Here is a 24,524-nt window from a genome sequence, read left to right on the forward strand (position 1 = left end):
CTGTGAGGAACAAGTAAAGGTGCCCCCGATCCTGCATGGAGGAGCGCACCATTTAGGGCAGTGGTTCTTCATGTTCCTGGAATTATGAACCCATTTGAGAGTCTGAGGGAAGCACAGACCTTCCACTGAAAGATCCCTTCCGTACTACGATCCTCAATTGGCAATCACGCAAAGGAGTTCATGGATCCAAGTGAAGGACCGAGGTCTAGCAGACCAACTGAGTAGTTCATGGTAACCCAGAGCAGTAGATATTGCTTGATTTTTCTTCAGACATCCTGGGAGAGAACTGGATGTTCAACTGGTAACTAACAGCATAGCAAGAACGTTTAGTAAATTCATAGAAAGGGGAACGAGAAAGAGAGGACTTCCCATCTTATGCACAGGAAAAGATGTGAAGAAAAGTAATATTTTATTTCTTGCGCATCACCAAAAGGCAAGGATAAATAAATAATCTGACCCTGACAACCCCAGCTCACTGGTCAATATAGTGGATCAATAGAAACAAGGGCAAAACTCTTTCAAAGAAACCACATGATCACTGCAACACACCCTCTGTAAAGCCCAATTTGTCAGAATATCCCATATAATAAAGCATCTTAAAAGCACAAAAAACTGATTTTTTAATTTTTTTGCATTTCAAGGTAAGATAGAATGTGGAAAATACTGGAGCCTCTTCATTTATGTTGCTAATGAAATGCCCGCCAGGACTACAGTGATAGCCAAGGATGTCAAGAGGTCACTTAACCCTGTAACATGTCTCACAGGGCATTATGTAGTGTAGATTTTAAAAGACTAGTCATATCTCCTAATCTTGTAGGGAACAGCTTACCTTTCAAACTGCAACAATGTTAGCGTAGGATTTTTTTCCTTACATCTTCATAATTTAGTATGGTTTCATTGATGAACCAGTAAATTGCCAGCTCTATTCATTTATGTGTCGTGAGCAAGGATCCAACCCAAAAAAGGAAAAAAAAAAAAAAGTGAGGTCAATTTTCTTGGCCACTGCATTTAATAAAATCTCCCAGGCAATAGAGTTAAGCACATATTAATAGCCATGACTTAGTATGCTCTGACTTTAGCAAGTCTTTGATTTTTCTATATATAGACTCAGGGTTGTATTAACACTCAAAATAAGGTACAGTCTTCATTTCTTATTTTAAGTTTTCCTTCTTCTCAGCTTTATCAGATTTATTAATCTTCCGCTCTTCTCTTATTTATAGCGAATGCTTGGTTAGGGTTTCAAAGCATTTTCCATCATAACACCCGCTTATAACTTTCAGAAAAAAAATTCTTCCATCAGAGGGACCAAGGGACTTTCTATTTATTTTACATTAGTCTTAATATCTATGCATTTCTCCAGATATGAGGGTTTTGTTTCTTATTGCTAAAACCCTCAGAAAGATAAAAGGGAGCAGGTAAAGAAGCACAGGTTTCCTGAACAGAAAAATACTTGAAGCTTCTGTTTTAAATAACCCCCGAGTTGGTTTCAGCCAAACATCTTCTTAAAAACGCTGTTTCAGGTAGAACGTCTGTCAGAGAAAGCCATTGGTTTGAACCTCATGAATTTGCCGATATTTGACCAGTTTTGACCAAGAAAACAGCAAACTACATGAATTAACTTAATTCTTCTTATCTGTTCCCTTGCAGGAAAGAACTGTTTCAGGGTAACAAAGGGATACCTCGGAATTCCGTGCTGAACTTGCAGCTCCGGGAAGGGCAAATGGGAGGAAGCAGAGGTTGGCACCAGCTGAGGATAGAAACACCCCTAACGATTTGTTTGGTGCCCACTCTGTGCAGTTTATTAAGTGCAAGAAGTGGGAAAACTTATTAGGCAGGTGGCCATTTTCCACACACCCCTTGAGGCATGAGTGTGGTAACTGTGGAATACTTCAGAGAGATTCCTGCATTGTGATCCTAAGGTTCTCAGAAGGGCCTCTGAATCTCTTTCACTAAAGGTACCCTGCAAATCCACAGTTGTTTTTCCTCTTCTTTAAAGAAGCAAATAAAATGTTTGACAATTAAACAAGATTGAGAATTCAATTTCAACTTCTTTTTTTATTTTATTTTATTTCTTCTTTATTTTCTTTTAAATGTTGCATTAAAAAAATATGAGGTCCCCATATGCCCCCTACCCCACCCATGCTACCCCTCCCACATCAACAAACTCTTCCATCACTGTGGCACATTCACTGCACCCAGCGAATACATTCTGGAGAACCGCTGCAGCGCATGGACAGTGGTCCACATTATAGTCCACACTCTCCCCCAGTCCACCCAGTGGGACATGACAGGACACACAATGTCCAGCATCCATCCCTGCAGCACCACCCAGGACAACTCCAAATCCTGAAAATTGCCCCACACCATATCTCTTCTTCCCTCTCCCGACCATCATTTCCACGACTGAGAAAGAAGGTGAGATGACTTGAGTGTGATAATCCAATACTATTTACGTTCTGAGACCCTTTAAAAAGCTGGAACTTGAATAAGTATAAAGAAAATGAGAGAAGAACCCACCCACTGACACCACAGGATACAAAGCCAGACGGGAACTAATGTAGACTGTTAAGAACTAGAAAAGATGAAAAGGCAGGATGTGGATAAACAAAAATCCTTCAGGTGCTGACTTCATCAGAGATGGAGCTGTGGACTGTATTTTTCATATTTAAAATATAGAAGTTGTCAAAGCTATCTCTGAAATCTAAGAAAATTCAAAATAATGATAATAGTGCAATAGTGGTTTTTGGAAATGGTCCTCCTTTTGGTCCCATGCATACAACTTGCCTCTGAGCAGATGCGTTCAGCTTAGGATCATCTTATGGGTGATAGCCTGTACATAGAGCTGGAAGTGAGGGCAGCAGGCAGAGCTCCTGTTCTCCGAGTCTTGAGGAGGAAGAATTATTACTTTAGCCAGTAACTCCCTTTTAGGTATGCACAAGACATTTGGGGATGGTTGCAAGGAGAGAAAAGATGGACGCCTAGTGCTTCTACAATTCCTTCCTGAAAAATTTGGAGTACTCTGAGCCCGAAGGTACGCGTCTCATGGGCAATCAGGGCCATGCTATTTAGGAACCCTGGGCGTAAGGGGTAAGAGATGAGTTAGAATCTAGCTCTCTGATTGCTCTCCCTACCCCAAATTCTGCATATTTTTACCACACCGTACTCCACCTTATGCTTTGGGGCATCCAAGGTATGTGAGTGAGGGAAGACAATGGAGCGCCAGGAGGGTATGCGGCAATTGTACCTGTTCTCTTCTTAATAGGAAATATAGTAGGCATTTTTCTAGATCAATTCTGTTTTAAATGGTGACAACCCACCCAGGTGGAAGAATTCTTTTCAATATGTAGGTAATTTACTGAAAACAAGACTGAAAACAAGACTCTGGCAAACCTTCAGAAATTTGATTATGCTATTAGTTGAGAAGATTTTTGTGGGTACTCTAGAAAACTCCCTGCTACTTCTTGTGTGTTTTCCTTGTTTACAAATATTTTGAATTCTAAACAACCAGTTTTAAAATGCAGATTTGGATGTAACTACTTTAAACTGAGAACTGCCTATAACCAGTTAAATATTGAAATTGGCAATATGGACTGACAACAAAGAAGTTTATTTCTGGATTGAGAACTACCAGGTATACTTGCAGGGATTTTGTATTACACAACTCCAGGGAGCATCATACTTCATGTCCAACATTTGTATTAAGAATGAATATTCAAAAAAAAAAGAGAAGACTCACAGAACATAATGTTCCTGAAATACTGAAGTATTATTATAGTGGAACCCAACCATTTACAACATTGCAGTCCTTGGGGAAAAGCACATTTGGAATTACAAAACCTTATGAGTATATCTTACTGGTAGAGAAGTTACTCATAATCTACTTACATACTGATGCAAATACTGGTGTATCGTAAACCATCAAAAAGTACATGGATTGCAGAAGTAAGCATCTTAAAAAGGAAGACGCAAATAGTTCCTTGATCCTTCTGAATTATAACCTTAGAATATAGTCAGATAGGAAAAGATAAACCTATGAAAGTTACCAGTTTTCCAGATTCCCTACCATATGTTTTTCATGTATGTCAAAACAGGTTGGATTATTTGAATCGTTTTTAAGTATTTCAGTGAAGCAGTCAGAAAAGATTAACCTGGGCTGGCACAGGAAACACAGCCAGCTACTGGGTAGTAGGAAGTTGCAGGCAAAAATGACCTCCAACAGGATGTTTAAAATTGTCCCTTTAAAAGGAAAGAGTGGGTCAGAGATTGTGATATGGTTTTGAGAATGGGCAATAAACCATTGATTTAGATATAGCTCCTTCAGTGACAGATACAATGTCAGACTTTCGCTAGAGGAAGTGAACTCAAATTTAGAATTCCAGGTTTAGATCTTCCAATATTTGCCACTCTATAGTCAGTCTTGTCAAATTTTATAACACTGGGAATCTTCTGATAGCCATTTCTAAAGAGGAAAGCTGTTACTTAAGTGAGGACATGGTATATACATTTTTTAAATCGTGATTTCTTCATTTACTGCCAAGGTCCTCAGTTCTGAAACTTTACCAATCACTTTCCATCTACTTTAACCCTGGAAGCGTGGACAGTCAGGAAGGAAAAGGAAATAGGTAATAGGGGAGTAGAAGAAAGAAGCGAAAGATTAAGAAAAAGGAAAAATGATGGAAAGAAAGAGGAAGCTTAACAAAGAGGGAGCACATTTGCCTCCAATCACTCGAACTTGGAATAACATCCAAAAGCAAAGGGAGTGCAACTTCCCTTTGGTTTATCATCTGCTTCCCTGAAGGATGCCAGAAGGTAAAGCAGAGAGAGATCTCGGAGATGATCCCATCCCAAGCCTTCATTCTACGAGTGAGGAACTGGAAGCCCTGGATGGCAAAGTGACTAAGTCTTGATTAAAAGCCAAGTTCACCATGGACCGCTCTCAGCACTGCTGCCTGCAAGCAATACTGGCTTTCTCAAGTCATAAGCAGCTGCTAATGATACCAAAAGTGAGGTGAGGCAGAGATGCTGTTCTCTCTCTGGTGGCAAAACAGAGCTCAGTTCCCACTATCAGAACCTGTAGGAACAGCTGGAGTTGGGGAAGGCCACAGATAATCCAGCTTCCAGGCTAATTTGTCCCTTGGAGCTAGCACCCTGCCAAGGTAGAGGGACAGGCTCCGAGCTCAACTTTTTATAGTCTGAGCAAACCATCTCTGGTGATGGTGATGACAGAAGATATCTGATGATACAGTAATAGCTCTTCATTATAACAGTCAGGTTATAACTGAGCGCTCCCCCTATCTTTCATGAAATATAAAAAATGATATGAAATAAATGAAGATACCAAGTGGTAGTTAAAGCCTAAGTGATACGATCATTAGCTAGCATTCAAGAAAGGGCAAAAAAAAAAAAAAAAAGCAAAGGAGGACAGAAAAAAATCAGATTTTGTTGAACAAAAATAAGAGTGGAGAGTGCTGGAGAGGGGGATGGGTGAGGAAAGAGGCATTTGCTCAATCAGTACCCATTTTCAGAATTTCCTTCAAGCTGCCTTGGACTGAGAGCCATCAATTATTTAAAAGATGTAACAAGATGCTTCCTTTGTTGAGGCAAATCTGCAAGCAGACCCCGAGAGAGAATAAAAAATGAATTAAGCAGAATTTATTAGTGTGCTTGAAGAAAACAAAGATTTAGCTAGTGACACTGACTTGTTTTTGAAATAACGCAATTCTGTCTGCTAAACTCCAAGCTGTTTCTTTGCTCTCCTTATCTATGCATTTAGTATTTTCTTCAGTAGATCATACTGAAAGAGAAGTAAATCATTTCTGAAACTTCTCCTTTCTTTTCAGATTCAACTCGATGTTTTGTCTTCATACATATTATAAATACACGAATCTGAAACACTGTTTACCAAGTAGCATTTTAAATGAAAGATACAAGAAATTGCATCACTCACATTTTAAAAATGACTCTAGACTCCGGATCTCATAAAAAACAGCCGACAGTGTTCTCGGTCTTGGCTGCTATATTACAGTCCGGTGAATGAAATTCAATTAGTGGGCTTTGTACTCAGGACATTATGATTCTGATGGTTGGGCTGATCAAACTGGTGTGCCAAGCCCTAGTTCTGTTTCTTGGCAGCCCACAGTTAGGAAAAAACTCAATAGAGGAGGATGGCATGAGCAAAGTTAGTTTCAGAAGAGCTTTGACTTTTTACAATCGGAAAATATGGGAGGTGGAGAACTACTCCCTGAAACAGCTCATTATTTCCTAAATGAATGAATTAACTTTTAGAGAAATCTCAGTACCCCTGATGAGTCTGTCACTACTAATTTCAGGGCCTTCCAAAAAATAATGATTGGCTGAAAATAAACCACTAGCAACTACAACCAATAAATTAGAGATTTAATTCATCCCTGGGTTTTGATCTGCCTCAGCTTGTGTTCCAAACAAATACTACAGAGGCCAAAATCTTAGTGATGTCATGGATGTGATAGTAATCCTCCGATTTAAAACACAGAATGTGTACCTAGCACTAGCCTCTGGGTCCTTATGGTGATGAACCAGACTACATCATCAGTTCAAGAAGTGCTGTATCTTTAACTCTTCTGAAAATGAACCCATGCGTATCAAATACTACTACTACTAATAATAATAACTTGGCTAAAGCATACTGAATCACATTTCTGGACCCTCCATCTCAACCATTGCCCTTTGGTTAAGGGCATCCCATCTGCATGGAGCAAACAGAGTGCTAAGAGCAAACCAAACTGTTCAATACATGGACAGTGAAAGCAGACAATACATCGAGCTGAATCTTTGGACAGTGAAAGTAGACAAATGATGGTGGTTTTCTCAGAAGGATATACAGTGATTGGTCTATTAATAAAAAAATTAATTAGCCAATTGAGATCTGAATAGTCATTTGACTTTCAGAGTTGTTTTCTTAAAACAAGGGAATTATATCACCATCCATTGCATTTTATGAGTCAGAAACAAAGGAATCATCCTTGGCACCTCCTTTTCTCTCATCATCATTATCCATTCCATCTCTGAATCTTTCTCCCCTTTAGGAAAACAACTACGGGAATAATTGCAAGAAATTCCAAAATAATAAATATTCCAGAAATGGCACCTGACTTCTTGGCACATGCCTTGGAAAGCTGTTTGAGAAGATTTAAATTTTACCTGAGCTTGACCCATGACACAGTGGAGATGGGTAGCCTAGACTCACTGTGCTTTTGATGCTATTTTTCTCTGATTCAAAAAATTTCTACACTCATCTGTTTTTTTAATTAAAGTTTTTTTTATTTTTTAAATTTCTCTCCCCTTCCCTCCCCCCTGCCCCAGCTGTCTATTCTCTGTGTCCATTTGCTGCATGTTCTTCTTTTTGTCCCCTTCTGTTGTTGTCAGTGGCAGCACGGGAAACTGTTTCTTTTTGCTACATCATCTTGTTGTGTCAGCTCTCCTTGTGGGTGGCGCCATTCCTGGGCAGGCTGCACTTTCTTTCCCGCTGGGCGGCTCTCCTTACAGGGCGCACTCCTTGTGCGTGCGGCTCCCCTACACGGGGACACCCCTGTGTGGCAGGGCACTCCTTGTGTGCATCAGCACTGCACATGGGCCAGCTGCACACGGGTCAAGGAGGCCCGGGGTTTGAACCAAGGACCTCCCATGGGGTAGACGGACGCCCTAACCACTGGGCCAAGTCCGCTTCCCACCATATGTTCTTGATGTCATGTAAAAAACCACTGACGTTTCTTTAGATGACAAAGAAATCCATTCAGAAGTGAATCGTTCCTTGCATACTTCCTTCCTTCCCACAAACAGGTTGCCTCAGATATGTCTTCTCAGAATTCGTAAGTAAACAGCAGTGCCAGAGGGGCTTGTTTCTGCATGCAAGAGCTGATTCTATGTGTCTCTTCCCAAAACCATGTTCAAAGACTTCATGTCAGTAGCATGAAATCAGCCACAGTGGGAGAAATTATACCAAAGGAATCAGAAAATGCTACAAACCAGGCCCACCCACCAAGCTCCTCCCCAGAGAGCCAGTGTATCAGCCCATCACTAAAAAAGGCTTTAATTTAGTTTCCCTGTTGAATAATAAAAATACTATAGTGTCCTGCGTCAATACCCATCTTTTTTCTTCTCTTTTCCTTTTATGATGGGACTTGCCAATAGTTCGTCAAAGCCATTTCTTCTCCTTCCTTGGCACATAGCGATACCATCCTCCCCAGCCTCCCCTGCAGTCAGGTGTAGCTATGCACTTGTGTTCTCTTCCATGGAAAGTGAGTAGATGTGACGAGTGCCACTCCAGACTTAGCCCATCAGCCTTCCCCGCAGGGTAGACCAAAATGGACTTTCTGTGAAAGAGAATTACCTTTTATTATGTTTGAACCATTATATATTTGAGGGTTTTCTCTTTGATATACCAGTGACCATTACTGTAACACTCTTTCTTGTCTTCTTTCTACTATTTTCTTTCTTCCCTCTGGCTGATAAGATAAATCCAGGGGAGAGAATTGCTCAAGATTAGGAAGATAGAAATAGGGAACCTAGTATAGATTTGTTTTCTCACCTGAAGTGTTTCGGGTTTTTTTTTTCATTTGAGAGCTTTGGGGTCTATGTACCTGGGCAATTCATTTCAACAGTCACCAGCTAGAAAGCTGAGTGATTTCCACGTAACTGTGGTACAGTGTGCAGCATATTCTTTTTCCTTTTAGTGATGTCATCTAAATGAAATGCTCCAATTTAAAATCATTTCCACTTTAGAAATATATGAAGGCTCCAATCCACATGCCTTACAACTTGTCAGGAAATTAACTAGAAAGACAGTACTGATATTATACAATTAAAATGGCAGCTCTTAACATATTTAATTTCCCTCTGACCTGACTTTCTTCAGTTAATATGGACAAAAAAATATGAATTCATTATTTGCAAATAACCCAGATACCTAATATATTCTAGAAGGAACCAAGACGCCCCTATGTGCACATACACACACATTCAAGTCAGCACATTTCCCCCTCTATCAAATGTGAAAATTTAAATGAAGATAAGGATATGTTAGTAACAATGTAGACTCAGTATGGTGTAACCATAAAGTATTTTTAGTTAATATATTTGTATCTTAAGTCTTTCTCTTTCTACAGGAGAGAGAGAGAATGAAGGGAGGAAAGGAACTAAAAGGAAAAGAGAGAACAGGATGAGAAAGGAAACCAAAAAAAAAAAAATTGTTTTAGCCTCTCAGATTATTTACTATGTAAAGCATCTCACATTCTCCCCCTATAAACTTGTCTAAGAAGTCTATTTGGGGGTGTTTGGGGTTGTTGTGTTTTTTAAAAATTTAACAATCATAGCTCTGAGGCTTAATCACTTGTATGTGTTACAAGACCAGATGGTTCAAGTGGGTGTTTGTTTACAAGCTTTCTGCAGGTTTTTAGCGGCTTTTTAGACCAAAGCTGAGCATTTCCACTAAGAAAGCAAGCAATGAGGAATTAATGAAAAACCACTGGATTTCAAAGGTCTGAAGGTTTCCACCTACACTCTGCACACCTTCAAAAGGATTTAGGGCCAAAGAAACAGTAACATAAACTTAAAGTGCTTCAAATTTGTTACAGAGCTCCAACCTCCTGGGCTGGGAGGACGGTGCCTGCCCGGGGCTCATCACTGCTCTAGATGCTGTGGGTGGACTCACTAGGGAACAACAGAGCCCCTGCCTTGCTGGCACTGTCACCTTCTGAAGCTTTCTGACTTAACAGGCTTCCTGTTTCTACCGGCCGCTGGAACCGAGCGGTTTTGACCAGCTCCATCCACCTCCTGCTCCCTCCTTCTGGATGCGGATGAAAGGAGAGGAAGGAAACTTTCCTGGCTACTCGTCCATTCTTTGTTTCCTGTACCTTCACCACAAAGCCACTAACTGAAAACATGTAAAGGCTGCAGGTTTATTGACCACCAAATAAGAGAAATAATGTTAAGGGTCTCTTAAAGGAGCATGAAAGGTTTCGTCCGGGCACAAACTCTTATGGCTTTGAAAAGATGAGACATAATTCTTGTTTTCTAGATGAGAAAATCTCCTTTCTCCTATCTCACTGTGTACCCTGATACTTATCTTCTTCCAGCTGAAAGAAAGGCAGTCAGTATTTGCTTATCTTCATTTTTAACCAGATTAACACTGTTCAGCATAGTTAGCACACCCAGCATTACTGTCCTAGATCCTAAGCCGTCTGTCTTTTACGGCTTACCCAAACTGGTCTCTTTCCGGTCACCACCCAATCAGTTCTTAGAAATAAGATATTTGAGATTTAAAGACAGGGGAGATATATGAGTATCTTAGCATTTCAGTAAGCTTGTCTCTATCATATGCTACAGCAAACAAGAAATTAGACACGGACAAAAAATGCATTTGGTTATTAACTCTCATTTATTATATTTGATACCTCTCTTCACTAGTTTGTGGACAAAAAGAACTGACGTTTTTGTAACTTCTTCAGTACCACAGCAAAATGTGATCTCATTTGACTGTGTCTTCATGATAAGGAATGCCCTCCATTTATCGTTAATTCTCCAGAGAGCACACAAATTCTGACACTTAGTTGGGGGTCCATGAAAGTAGGTGGAATGAGTGAAAGGATGAATTATTAGATACGACTATTCTCCTTTTCAATTCTAATGAACTCAAAGTTTAATTTAATATGTTATGCGTCTTTATAATGTAAAGTTAGGAACAACTAGAGAAATTAGCATAAGTATGGTTTAGTTGACGGTGCCACCTCCTGTTCTAAAGGTAACTTCTTTAGGAAAAAGCTTTTACAGTGTTTATGGCCTTTATTAAAGGAGAGTTGACTGGTGAGATGCAAGTGGACTTGAAACACTGTCTTGATTTACACCAAAAAAATCAAGCTTAGAAAATGTGTGTGCCTATGGCAACAGTGTCTACAATACAGAGGCAAACCCTTAATTAAAACTTGTTAACTGAATTGATAAATAATAACCAGCTTCAATAAAGGTAAAGACCCTAGGACTCCTGTGAAGAAAAGCTGAATAATTAGGGGGGAAAAAAAAAAGAAAAAAGAAAAAGATAGGATGTGGAATTTTTTCAAGTCAACATTCTTTATCTAAGTTCTTTATCTAACTTTATCCAAGTTCTTTATCTATCCTTTAAACCCATCGCTATATGCCATTCCCTAGTAAGGGACCATGACATTATATTGGGCTTCAAATTTCGGGGAGTTCTGGATCACAGAGTGTTTCAACAATGGCAATGGAGGGATACTGGTATGGGATACCAATGACAGGTGATATATGGCTGACAGGGAGCTGTACAGAACATATGTCCAGGGTGCATGGTAATGTTTGGATATACTCATAGTGGTAACAATTAAAAACCACAGCAGGGGGGGTACTGGGTTCCTGGCCAGTGGTGCTCTGTCGTGGTCCCTAGGGGAGCAGCGACAGTCTCCCAGGTACAGTGGCGGGGACCGGGAGGGAGTGAGGGTTCAACAGTGAGCCCCTGATGCTAATGACTATGCTTGTGAGCTGATAAACCTAAAATAAGAACAAGGCCTAGAGCAACATTGTGCCTGGGAATTTCCTCCTGTCAGCCTTCATGTTACTCAAATGTGGCCAGTCTCGAAGCCAAACTCAGCATGTAAATGCAATGCCTTCCCCCCAGCGTGGGACATGACACCCAGGGATGAGCCTCCCTGGCACCGAGGGACCACTATCAACTACCAACTGATGATGCAACTGGAAAATGACCTTATACGGAAGGTTCAATGCGGATCAGCAGAATATCCATGTCTACATAAAATAACATGACTTTAAAATGCTGTTTGACCTAAAGTAAGGGGGAAATGGAAAGGAGAAATGAGTTTATATGGCTACGAGTTTCTAAAAAAGAGTCTGGAGGCTGGCAGAAGGATTGCCCTCATGCACAACTGAGCAGAGTCAGAGAGACAGATAAAGCAGATACAACCCCCAGATATTGGTTCCTTTGAGGGCTAAAGAGACCCATGGGAGTTATGGTCATGGCCGATGGGGTTAACTACCAGGGCAGATGGCCCCTCTTTGGAAATGGTGTTTATGTGTGATGAATCTGGACTCAGATGGGATCTCCCTTCATAAGACTTTCATGCTAATGTGCTGGAGGTGCAGTTAATGTTGGGGTTTAAGATATATTTAGGGGATTTGAATCTCTGGACTGACAATGGGATAGCCAGGTCCTGAGCTTCAACAGACTCCAGCACCTACAATCTGATCTATTGGACTTACCACACTCAGCTAAGATGGAGTTGAAGAAGGACAACCACCACACCATGGAGCCTAGAGTGATTACAACTGAAAATGGGAGGATTGCATTCAGCATCCATGTGGAATCTGAGCCTCCTCTTGACATAGAGGTGCAATGGACACAACCAATCCAATGTCCACATAGAAGAGGTGGCATTGGATTGGGAAAAGTGAACATGGTGGACGATGGGTATGGGGAAAGGCAGGAAGAGATGAGAGGTGGAGGCGTCTTTGGGACATGGAGCTGCCCTGGATGGTGCTTCAGAGGTAATCACCGGACATTGTAAATCCTCACAGGGCCCACTGGATGGAATGGAGGAGAGTATGGGCCATGATGTGGACCATTGTCTATGAGGTGCAGAGGTGCCCAAAGATGTACTTACCAAATCCAATGGATGTGTCATGATGATGGGAACGAGTGTTGTTGGGGGGGGGAGAGGGGGGGTGGGGGGGTGGGGTTGAATGGGACCTCACATATATATTTTTAATGTAATATTATTACAAAGTCAATAAAAAAAAATAAAAGAAAAAAAAATAAAATAAAGGTAAAGACCTAGGTTGGAATACAGTGGGTTAGAGTGAAACTCAGTTCCTGATTTGCTAACTATTCCTCCATCTATGGACAATAATTAATTATTCTAACATATGACAAAGACCATTTTACATATTTATTGGAAATGTTCATTATCTTATTAAGTGGATTGGAACAAATAGTTTCCCATATCTGAGAAAAGTATTGTTCGCATTTTCAAAATATAAATCCTTTTAAGAACAAAACCAGGGTATGTGGTTATAATTCATCACCTTAGGAACTAGAAAATTACCCCAGAAATCCATATCATTAGTCTTACCCTTATTTTGAAAGCACACTTCTCTTAACTTTTTTCCTGTACATTAAAAAAAATGAAAGGTCATATATAGATAGAGCTTTCAGGAAATGTGGACCACGGAATTTCGTTTTGAATTATTGACTTGACCATTTGAAATGAGAATGCTTAAAACCAAGACATGATTTCACTAATCATACCCCTCTAATAAACACTGGGAAAATCTAGCAAGGGCTCTGTACATGTAGAGCTCCTTCTCGGCAAATCAAAGAAGAGCAGCAATACCAGCAAGAGTTACAAAATATCACTTGTATTCACTATTTATGTTTTGTATACTGTCAGCAACAGCATATTCATTTAGCATCAGACACAGTTATCTAGGGACTTACATGATGCAGCAAGTGTCAATACTGTATTACTATTTATAGCCCAATAAAGTACACTTTGAACAATTTTAGTAATGTTAAGCTTAGAAAGCACTCCTAGTATTAATGCCTTAATACGGATGGATTGCTGTAAGCATATTTATAGTGTGGAACATAAACACAAATCCAGTGATACTAATAAATCACTTTCTTGACTTCTTAAAAACATACTGCCAAAATGGGCTTTCTTTATGCATTACACAATGGAGCAGAAGGCAGCGATACATATTTAAATTTTCCATTTTTAAGCTGTCACTCAAAAACTTTTCATACTTTTTTTAGCTTATTGATCTTACCGGCTTGTGATAAGACTTCAACTGCTTGGTTGGCTGTTTTTAGCTTCTGCTTCTTATTAAAAGAGCTAAATCAGGAATCATAAAATGCCACTAATTTAGCATTTTTTAATAGAAATGAAAGCTAAAAACAGCACCATAACAGTGTAACCCTCATGTTTTATTGCCCTAGAATCCCAGATTTAACTACAATATGCAATAGCATGATAATGGGCATATGGAGTCATGTATGACTCTATACACACCCAAAAATAGAGTTTTTATTAAATATGTTAAAATAATTGTTACAGGTTTTCTTATTCTTTCTGTTAAATGTTTCTGTATTGGAATATTATTTGGAGGTTATGCACTTTAATTTCCCACCCTTTTTCTTCCACTTACAAGAATCATCCTTCCTTAATGTTTTGGCTACTCCTTACTTACAGTATACACTCTATATCAAAATAGCTGGAGTGGTCGGCTGATTATCTGGTCAACCAGCTTGTGCTCTCTCTCCCTCCCACTATGGGAGCTGTCTTTTGGGGGCTTTGAGTGGAAAATTATATACCACTATGAGAAAACTTTCAGGCAATGATTTTGGACTCAGCACCTTGCCCTCTCAAACCTGCATATGTTCCCACATTAGACTCCCTATGAGCGCGTCATCAGTGTGATTTGTTTCTCCCCTCAGAGCTGGCCCCAAAGTTCAAGGCTTAGCACGGAAGAGACCGTGGCCCTCATAGCTAATTGTCCATATTTTGCAAAGGGCTGCGCAGCAAGGGGAAGTAACTGCCTCACAAGGTCAAGATCCATAATAAATATTGCTGTGATGAATGCGCTGTGTGGCCATAGTCTTGGGTCCTAGGGCAGCCTTTACTCTTAACCCATTCAGATCTGACAGAGGTGTGGGTTTGTTCTTTCTCCCCCAGCACCCTCCCCTGGTGACCTCACCAGCAAGGGTTGTGGTGGCAACTATGAAACACCACCAAAATTTATCCTCAGGGCAATGGCAACTGGATTTTCAGTTACTATCATTATCTTCACCTTCTGAGAGGATCCTGAAAGCAGCATGGGATAGTAAAATTGGTTAAAAAGATACCTACAACTAAGGGAGAATTTTTTTGTTTGTTTGTTTCTTTCTTAGTGTTTCTAAAACCATTGGTTCTCCACAACACATGTTGTTGTTGTTGTTCACTTGGTAGTTCCTATGTCAATAATAGTTAATTTCCTGCAACATTTAAAACAGACCACCCCAATCTTTCCTGGCACTAAGTGCCACGTGGACACCACTGGGAGTGGTCAATTTTCTACAGAGCTCACTGTCTCATTTCTGTGCCCCTTAATCCACTGATGCAACTGCTTCTTTCGAGACTTCAGTCGCAGTCACACTGCACTGGGCCACTTACAGTTTGTCTACGATCTGCATATGCATGTGTGTATGTGATGGAACACGCGGAAGCACGTGCATGTTGGAGTACACACGCCCAACCGTGGAGGCACATCTCCCCCCTCCCTGCCCCGACATAAATATGGTGATGAATTGGCCACTTAGAGCTTTTCTGACAGCCTGGCGAAATGGCAGCTACAGTGACCAGGGGGTGTCCTGGTTCTTCCTTGCAGAAAAGTATTCAGCGCACGTAATAATTATCCATCCATCTCGTTCACACTAAAGGCATGGCAATGCAATTTTAGCCTTATAATCAAGACCATATGACAAAACCCAAGGCCATTAGGGACCAATTTCGAGTCTTCTCTGCAAGACAATGATTTTCCAACTGCACTTACATATGCTGAATAGTTACCTCTGCACGACCGCACCTGCTCTCATTTATGTAACCCCTCTGTTTTCCAATGCCTTTCTTAGTAATGCAATAGAGCAAACTTCTAAAAGCTCGCCAGCTTTTTTTTTTTTACTCTATAATTTTTTTTTTCATTTCCCAAAGCATAGTATAAAAGTGCTGAGGGTGAATATTTTGCCTATGCCAATGTTCATATTTCAGAGATTTGCTTTACTGTCTTTTCTGTCCCCTCTGCCCTGACTTCTTCATCTTCATTCTCAGCCCTGTTTGCTTTCCTTTGAGCTGAAGCATGGTACTCCAGGCCCATAATTACTTCAAGTGTACTTTGACCTCACCACTTCAGGTTCAGTGACATAATAATGTTGTCTCTGAAAGGATGGTGATGTCATCATAAATCACAGAGCTATACAGGCAATGGCCCTGCTTGCAAAGGATAAAGAATACCAGCATTATTTTGTGATTATACAAAATGGAACCGAAATAATTTTAGTGTCTTCTTTTACAACTCTTAGAGAACCGAATAATTCCATGCCCATTTTACAGAACAAATGTAAAAACTAACAGCAATAATATAGTTTTTCATAGCTGTTTTATCAACTTGGGGAGCAGTGGGAAAAATCATTAAACTATTAAGAGGGAAAACATTAAATTAAAAGTCCTACGAAAACTGGCCCAGAAACTACATTTTCTTGCATTATTTTGGATTTTCTATAGACCCCATGCTTCTTTCTCTTTTTGCATTCATAAGGGGAAGAGAATTATCTCGAAACGTCAGTTGTGTCATCTTGTTCCTTTAGCTTATGAATCAGGTTGCATTTTAATATCTTTTGTCTGGACTTTTAAGAAATCTGAGCTGAAAGACTTATTAATATGGGTTCCATCACCAATTTTGCATTAATTGCAAGACTCTGCATAGATAAAAATGCAATAAGTAATAATAATATAATACAAATTTTAAAAACCAATACAGTTTCTCTCCATTGAAGAAGAGATTACACATTGCTGGTGCCCATTTTCAGGAAATTTCTCTGGAAACAGTCAGTGAGAACTCCCTGTGCATAGATTGGGGCCATTGAAACCAAGCTCAGATTATTTTATTTGATGCTCTGGAAATACCATTTTTATTCCCACTTCTTGCTCCTAGAAAAACAAGAGCAGAATGCCTTATGCAGCTTTCAGTATAATGCTTTCAAAAACTACAAGTTGGGGAACAGATGTAGCTCAAGTGATTGAGTGCCTGCTTCTCATGTATGAGGTCCCAGGTTCAATCCCCAGTACCTACTAAACACAAAACAAACAAACAAATGGAAAAAAACAACCCTCATTAGGGAGTGGATGTGGCTCAGTGGCTGAGTGCCTGCTTCCCATGTACAAGGTCCTGGGTTCAATCCCTGGTACCTCCTTAAAAAAAAAAAAAGCTACAAGTTACTTGACCAAGGTATGTGTAAGGGCATCTTAAAACAAATGAGTCAAAGATCATGGCATTAGCAGTCCACCAGTTGAACAATATTCTGATCACCTAACCAGTTATTAAATGTATAAATAATGCATGCCTTGGAAAATCAAGGGTATCATATATAAATGTGTAGGGCTCATGTTGATATATATGTTGTATTTCCTCAATTAAGGTACTTGCCGCTGACAGGCAGAGGAGGAAGTTATGACATCTCAGAAGTGATCCTGTCTGAGCGTGTGTGAATTTAGCTGTTCATCTGATTGTCACCTCACTGGGAATATTTGCATTGGCAACAGCACATAGAGTTTGGTTCAAACTTAAACTTGAATCTCTTAGAATGCCTTCAAGAAGATTGCCCTGTGGTGCTACACTGAAAGCAAAGATAGTGAATATTTAGGTGGTAGTTTGTCACATTCGAATGGCCAAATCTTTCAGAAGAAATAAGAAAATTTTGAAAGTTAATAGAGATTGGTGTGAATAATGCCTCTGCCACTCAGGTGCCAAACATCTGTCTGTCAAAGCTTTCAATCAAGGAACAAAACGGAAAGTTTAACCAAATAGGAAAAAAAAAAAAAAAAGAAATATTTGCATTCTGCAATAATCTTGAAATTATACTTTCCATCCTAAAAGTGATAAAGAATTCGAAATTGTGACTACAGATTATGAGAAGCACCTTATGACCGTGATACCAAAAATACTGACCAACGGACAAAAGTGATTCATCAGAACCTAAATGTGGAAAAGTTTCAGCTACATTCTCATATTTCTTCCCTGAGCTTTGACGATATCGCTTTCTTTTTGCTCTCTTTCTCATTAGCGATTTCTTTCCATTCTTCTCGGTTAGCTTCTCTACCTCTCTCCATTCTCCAAATGTCAGAGGAGCCATGCCTTTGGACCTTTTCCCTTGTCTTTCAATGCTTACTCCGTAGGTCACAGCCAATCCCCATAGCTCTGATACCATATTTTTGCTGAAAAATCCCAAACTGATAACTTTAGCCAAGTCTCCTCTGAACTCCAGACTCATTCATCCATCTTCCTACTTAGCATATTCGGTTGGATGTCTACCATGCATAACAGAATTAACATTTCCAAAAAGGACTTCTGACTACCCCCACCTTTTACCCAAATCTATATGTCCCCACAAAATGTGCATCTTCCAGTTGCTCAGACCAAAATCTTTAGAGAAATCCTTGACTCCCTTCTTGCTTGACCACCTCTCATCCGACCCTCTGGTCTGACCAGTTCTCATCATCACACCATGACCACCCTGATCTGGGCCACCATGACCTCTGTGGGTCCCTGCAAAGGCATCCAACCTGGTCTCCTCAGGTCTGCCCTTGTCCTCTTTACTATCTTCTCCACAGAGAATCAGGGTGATTTTTTTAAAAAAATCAAATTATTTATGTTTTGAGATGTTAATTAATTAATGCCTACAATAAAATACACAGATTTTAGGAGTATGGCTTGGTGAGTTTTGACAACTATGTACACCCCTAAAGCCCATCCCAATCAAGTTTTAGAATATTTCTATCAGTCCAGAAAGTTTCCTTTGTGTCCCTTTCCAGTCAGTCCCCTTCCAAATAGAAGAAAAGCTGTTTTGCTTGCTTTGGAATTTCAGCCCTGTGGTATGCCTCTCTTTTATCTGGTTTCTTTTCACTCAGCCTAGTATTTATGATTTTCATCCACGTTACCGAGTGTACTAGTAGGTTGTACCGTTTTGTTGATGAGTAGTCTTCTAGTGTATACATATACCATTTTCTGTTCATTATTTGTCAGTGGACATTTGGATTGTTCCCGTTTTTAGCTGTTATAAATAAAAATGCTATGAGTATTTTGTACAAGGATTTCTGTGGACCTTTGTTTTCATTTCTTGTGGGTAAATACCTCAGAGTGGAATTGCTAGTTCATAGGATAGGTGTACATCTAATTTCATAAGAAACTGCCAAATTCTTTTCCAAAGTGGTTGTACTATTTTACTTAATCATCATCAATGGTTTCAGGTCACACTACACATGCACAAGTATTTGGTTATTATCAGTGGTTTTGTTTTTGTTTCTTTATCATAATTTTAACCAATCTAAGAAGTGTGAAATGGTATCTCACTGGGGTTCTAATTCACATTTCCCTGACAGCTAACGATTTTGAACACATTTGCTTGTGCTTATTGGCCATTTGTGTATCTTCTTTTGTGAAGTGTCTGTTCAAATACCGTGTCCATTTTTAAAGCGCAATCTTTTAAAAAATATGCCAACTCTTGTCACTCCTCTGCTGAGAGCAGTCTCAGGCTACTTAGTAAAAACCAAAATCTTTATCTAGTAAGGTACTGTATGATCTGTCCCATGGGTAACTATGATTTCATCTCCTGTTACTTGCTCCCCTCTTGCCACAGATGTCTACCTGCCTGTTCTCTCACTTCCTTCAGTACCTTCTGGAATAGTCTACATAAAATAGCAACCACATCTCTGTCATTCTCTGTTTCCCTTGTGCAGTTTTATTTTTTTTCAGGTACCAGGGCCTCGTATGTGGGAATCTGGGATCTTGTATGTGGGAACCCGGGACCTCGTATGGGAAGCTGGTGCCCAACCACTGAGCCACATGGGCTACCCTGAGTTGTTTTTTTCATTTGTTTTTGCTTGTTGTTAATTTTTGGTTTTTCAGGAGGTACTGAGAACCAAATCTGGGACCCCCCTTTGAGCCACATCTGCGCTCAGCATATTTTTAAATTTCCTTCCTTCCTTCCTCCTTCCCTCCTTCCCTTCCTCGCTTTCTTCCTTACTCCCTCCTTCTCTCTCCATTTCTTTCCTTTTCTCTTTCTCTATATTTATCTGCCTCTACCAAAATAAAAGTTTCACGAGGACAGGAACCTTCATTCATTGCTGAATGTCCATCCACTCAGCAAATATTTTGTTCGTTACTGTATCCCCAGATCCTAAAACAAAGCCCTCTAAATTTATTGAGAAGACTATGAGTCTGAACCGTTTGCAAACTTAAGCATGAATTTTCCATTTTCAACTATGTTTCCTTTAAAACATTGTAAATGTATCTATTTGTAAAATACAAAAAACAAAAGAACCTTCAAACTGTGCTTCCAAACACAAAGCTAAAATTCACAAGATGTTTAAGAAACGCGGTGGAGTAAACACGTGAACCAACTAGACATTTTAGGACAAAGTGAAAAAATTTTCTAACATATATATATATGTACAGAGAATCTATTAAGTAAAGTGATAATAAAAAGGATAAATAAAGTAATCTTTACTAAGTGCTTACCAGGTGCCAGGAACTATTAATCATCACAGGAATCCGTGAGGGACGATTCCCATCTTACAGATTAGGAAATTGAGGCTTAGAGTGTTTAGGTAAATTGTTTAAGGTCATACAGCTAGTAAGTCCCAGAGCCAGGATTTAAATTATACTATATTGTATCAGTTTGCCAATAGATAGATAGATACTTATATTTACACACATACAAGTTTATATATATTTACATACATTTAATTTGAATTGGAAATAGAACACTTAAGTCTGGAAAACAGAAAAAGAGACATAATTCCAGTTCTTTGGAAGATTTAAACTTTTATATGTATATTCTTCTTATAAAATTACAATGAACACATTTTTAACAGTTTTGCATTTTATTTCTGTAATAGTTAAAAGAAAAAGAATGTATGTGTTATATATGTAAGTTGTGGAATGTAATAAAGTGAACTCCCATGAACCTATTATCCCACTTAAGAAATAAGCATTGCCCAAATGGTTAAAGTTATTTATGTGCCCTTCCTCATTCACACTCAGCTCCATTTCTCATCTGAGGTAACCACTGTCTTGAATGGTGTATGTATCATTCCGTTTTTTCTAGTAATTTTACCATAGAAATATGTGTCCCTAAATGTTTAGTTTTATTTCCTTGGGAACTTTCAAGATGTTATCATATTGTATACAGTCCTCTCTGTTTTTGTCATTATGTATTTTGTTTCTGTGATTCATCTATGGTAATGCACATAGCTGTGTTTCACTCATTTTGCTGTTCTCTTGTATTCCATTGTATGAACATACCAAATTGATTTGTCCATCCTCCTGCGAACTAGTTCTATCAAGACATAATATAAAGCTATAGTAAAGCAATATGATATTTGTACAAAGACAGAGACAAATTGATAAATGCAACCAAATAAAGAGCTTAGAAACAGAAACCACACCATATGGTAACTTAGTTTATAACAGAAGCAAATTGCAGATCTGTGGGTAAAGGATGAAATATTTAGTAAATGATGCCGAGATAATTGATTATCATTAAAGGAAATCCTACCTTACACTCTACACAACAACAAATTCCAGATGGATTAAACTATGTGAAAAACTAACCTCTAAATTTTTTAGAAAGGCAATGTAAGAGAATATCTTTATAACCTCCAGTTAGAAAAAATAAATTATTTTTGACATCACAAAGAATGCCAAACAAATGATTGATATATTCTAATTAAAAGCAAGAAATTCTTTTTAGCAAAAGATATTTTAAAAAAGGAAAGCCACAAGCCCTTAAAAGGTATTTTAACCCATATTGCCTATTTCTCAATTAAGAATTTCTTTTTAATACAGTTCTATCTTGCTTGAAATGGACATCACTCAAGTACCTTTCTCTTGAAGTTCTTATTGTTTTCTAGAGCTTGGAAGAGTCAGTACTAAATAAACACTGTTGACTAAGAGACTTATTTTAAGCAGTTTTCTGCTGCAGCATATGTAAAATTCTACCTTGCTTTAAACAAAGACAACTAACTATAGGTGGCATTGTTGGAGCATATATCATGTACTCAATTACCTGTATGACAGAAAAGACTGATACTAGTGAAAACTTCATTTAAGTTTTTTAATTCAATTGAACCAGAAGGTCATTGACACTTCAGTAATTGCTATTGAAAACCATTTGGCTGAAGGAGAAAAACACATGCACATATATACCCACAAAATAAACTGTGACATAATCGTTACTACAGATTATTCATTTTAAAAGAATTACCTGGGATGGTTCTTGTTGATGAGCACTACTGCAATTGTTTTGCCTAATATATTTTTAAGTAATTCTAAAACAATAGCCAAACATTATGATATAATTTATACAACCTGGATAAAGAAAAACTGTCAGTGTTTTCTTCTATTGTTCTGACCACAAACAGAGTGTGTAATTTTTAAGCTTTGTTTCAGTTCTAAACTATGGAATAAACAGAAGGAAATGGAAAGAACTAGAGAGAGGAAGTGATTTGTAAGACTCTGGGATGCTTCACACACACACGCACACACACACACACACACACACACACACACCCTTGTTTTAGATGGGCAACCCTGGCAGGTTGGTAACTGCAGTGTGAGGCCCTGGCATTGCCCAATTACTGCTGAATGGCAATGACCTGGTTATTTCCTCCTGACTAGGGATGCCTGGTAAAGTTGTTTGTTGTTGCCGTTGTTGTTTTTAGGAGGCACTGGGGATTGAACCCAGGACCTCATACATGAGAAGCAGGTGCTCAACCACTGAGTTACATCTGCTCCCCCCTGGTAAAGTTTTGAAGTTTTTCTGATTTCCTCTCTGTCTTCATTTCCCTTAACTGTGAATGTTTAAAAGCGTGCTCCTATGCGAAAACAGAGAGGGATGCGAATGAGCATATCAGACCACAAGTTTCTGTGAAGTCCTGTATCTCACTCATCCATTAGCTAGTGGGTCCCGACAAGTGGGGACCATTTTTCCATCTAAGTCCTAAAAATTACAGTTAGGCTAGTGAATCTATTGCTGTCATTATTGTTTAAAAGAAAAATAAAGCCAGCACAATACCAAAATGCATGAACATTACATAGGAGCCATTGAAATCTGATCATTTTAAAGCTATTTAAGAAACCTATATAACTAATGTTAGACATAAAAAACTTAGAACTCAGAAAAGACAGGGAAAATGAGCACATGTGTGGAAAACAGCAACTGAGGAGAAATATATGTTAATATGACAAAATAGTGATTAATCAAAGGAAGAACTAGGTGGGATATCACTCTTCCTGCAGACAGATGGCAGCTCCCGATACTGTGGCAGTGAGCTGGGGTTTAGAAATTCAAACACTTGGGTTTGAGACCCATTTGTGTCATGTGCAAGCCATGTGACTCTGACAAGTTCTGTAATCTCTCTGGGCTGTTTTGTAAAAGGAGAGGAAATGATACTCAACTCCCTCAGTTGTTCCAAGATTCAATGAGATGCTGTACTTAAAATACTTTATAAACTCTAAGGCACGATATAAATGTGACTCATCTATTTAAAGAATAATTATCAAAATAGATTCTCCCTGAGAAAAGAACAAAAGGAAATGGGTTTATTAAATTATAGCAAAAGGAATTTTAAAAAGCATCCTGTGACAATGATTACAAAGGAGGGGACAGAGCTGCCTTCTGAAGTTATAGTGCTTGAAAGAATTAAAACAATCTCCTTTGGTGGTAGACAGATATAATACATGACATTTCTGATACCTCCCAGCATAAAAAGTAGGCTCAAAGTTAATAAAATTCATTAGCCAATTCAGTCTTCTAAAGATAGCCATAAACCATGTTTTCTAAGAACACATGGGTTCTAACAGCGTCAACTACATAATTCCAAAGCACTTGCTCACTCACTCTTGTCAAAAAGACCTGCCTATCCCCCTAAATTATGTCCAAAAAGAATCTTCTTAAATGATCTACCCATCTACAGAAATAATTTGATGGAGTTTTGCCAAATAATAAGCCATGCAGGGCTGTCCTTAAGGAAACCTGGGGAAGTAGAAAGCCACGCTGTGCTTCCTGATCCTTCCCAGATGGGACATCAAGGTCCCACTCCATGCAAGGCTCAGGGAAGTGCTAAGGCAGAGAGGGTCACTACACTCCAGGCCCCTCAGTCTAATGGGAGATGCAGACATTTATCAAGCAGTCACACTATTGAAGGTAAATGATTTGACAGTGCACAATAAAGGATATATCCAACACAGGGAGGCCAGGTAAGGCTTACCTGAGGAAGAGAAGATGACTGCCTAGGTGCTAGATAGGTAAAGATGGAACTCAGAGCTTCCCAAGCAGAGAGAACAGCAGGTGCAAAGGTCCTGTGGCAGAAGGAAGCATGAAGAGTCCAAGGATCTAAAAGAAGGCAGCAAGACAGGATCACAGAGCAGCGAGAATCAGTCAGATGAAGTGAGAGAGGTGGGTAGGGCCAGAGCAGACAGTGATTTCTGGGCCATGTTTAGGATTTTGGTCTTTATCCTCAAAGTATTGGAAGTCACTGGAGCAGTGTATGTTAAGAGAAAAAGAAATCACAGAATCAACCTAAGAATTGTGTATTGAAGGGGTAAGAGATGGCCTCAACTGCTTTGGAATGAAATGGAAGGAGATAGGGCAAAAAAATAACAGTTCTGCTACAGGGTGAGTACATACCTAGATTGCCATGGACAGTTTT

The 24,524-nt window shown here is 39.1% G+C and overlaps 1 protein-coding gene across 10 annotated transcripts in view; it reads right to left on the reverse strand.

Annotated features, from left to right (window-relative positions):
• ESRRG (estrogen related receptor gamma) overlaps window positions 1-24,524 on the reverse strand; it is a 602,438-nt gene that overhangs the window by 446,712 nt on the left and 131,202 nt on the right. For 5 of the 10 annotated variants that reach the window (XM_071207737.1, XM_071207739.1, XM_071207738.1 and 2 more), the window contains one exon: window positions 830-922. The exons of 4 other annotated variants lie outside the window; for them this stretch is intronic. The gene's annotated coding sequence lies outside the window, so the exon portion shown is untranslated. Of the gene's footprint in view, window positions 1-829; window positions 923-5,947; window positions 6,029-24,524 lie in introns of those variants that run through there. One more of the 10 variants, XM_071207740.1, reaches the window with a different exon arrangement.

Source organism: Dasypus novemcinctus, chromosome 13 (assembly GCF_030445035.2).
Source record: "Dasypus novemcinctus isolate mDasNov1 chromosome 13, mDasNov1.1.hap2, whole genome shotgun sequence".
Classification (NCBI taxonomy): domain Eukaryota; kingdom Metazoa; phylum Chordata; class Mammalia; order Cingulata; family Dasypodidae; genus Dasypus; species Dasypus novemcinctus.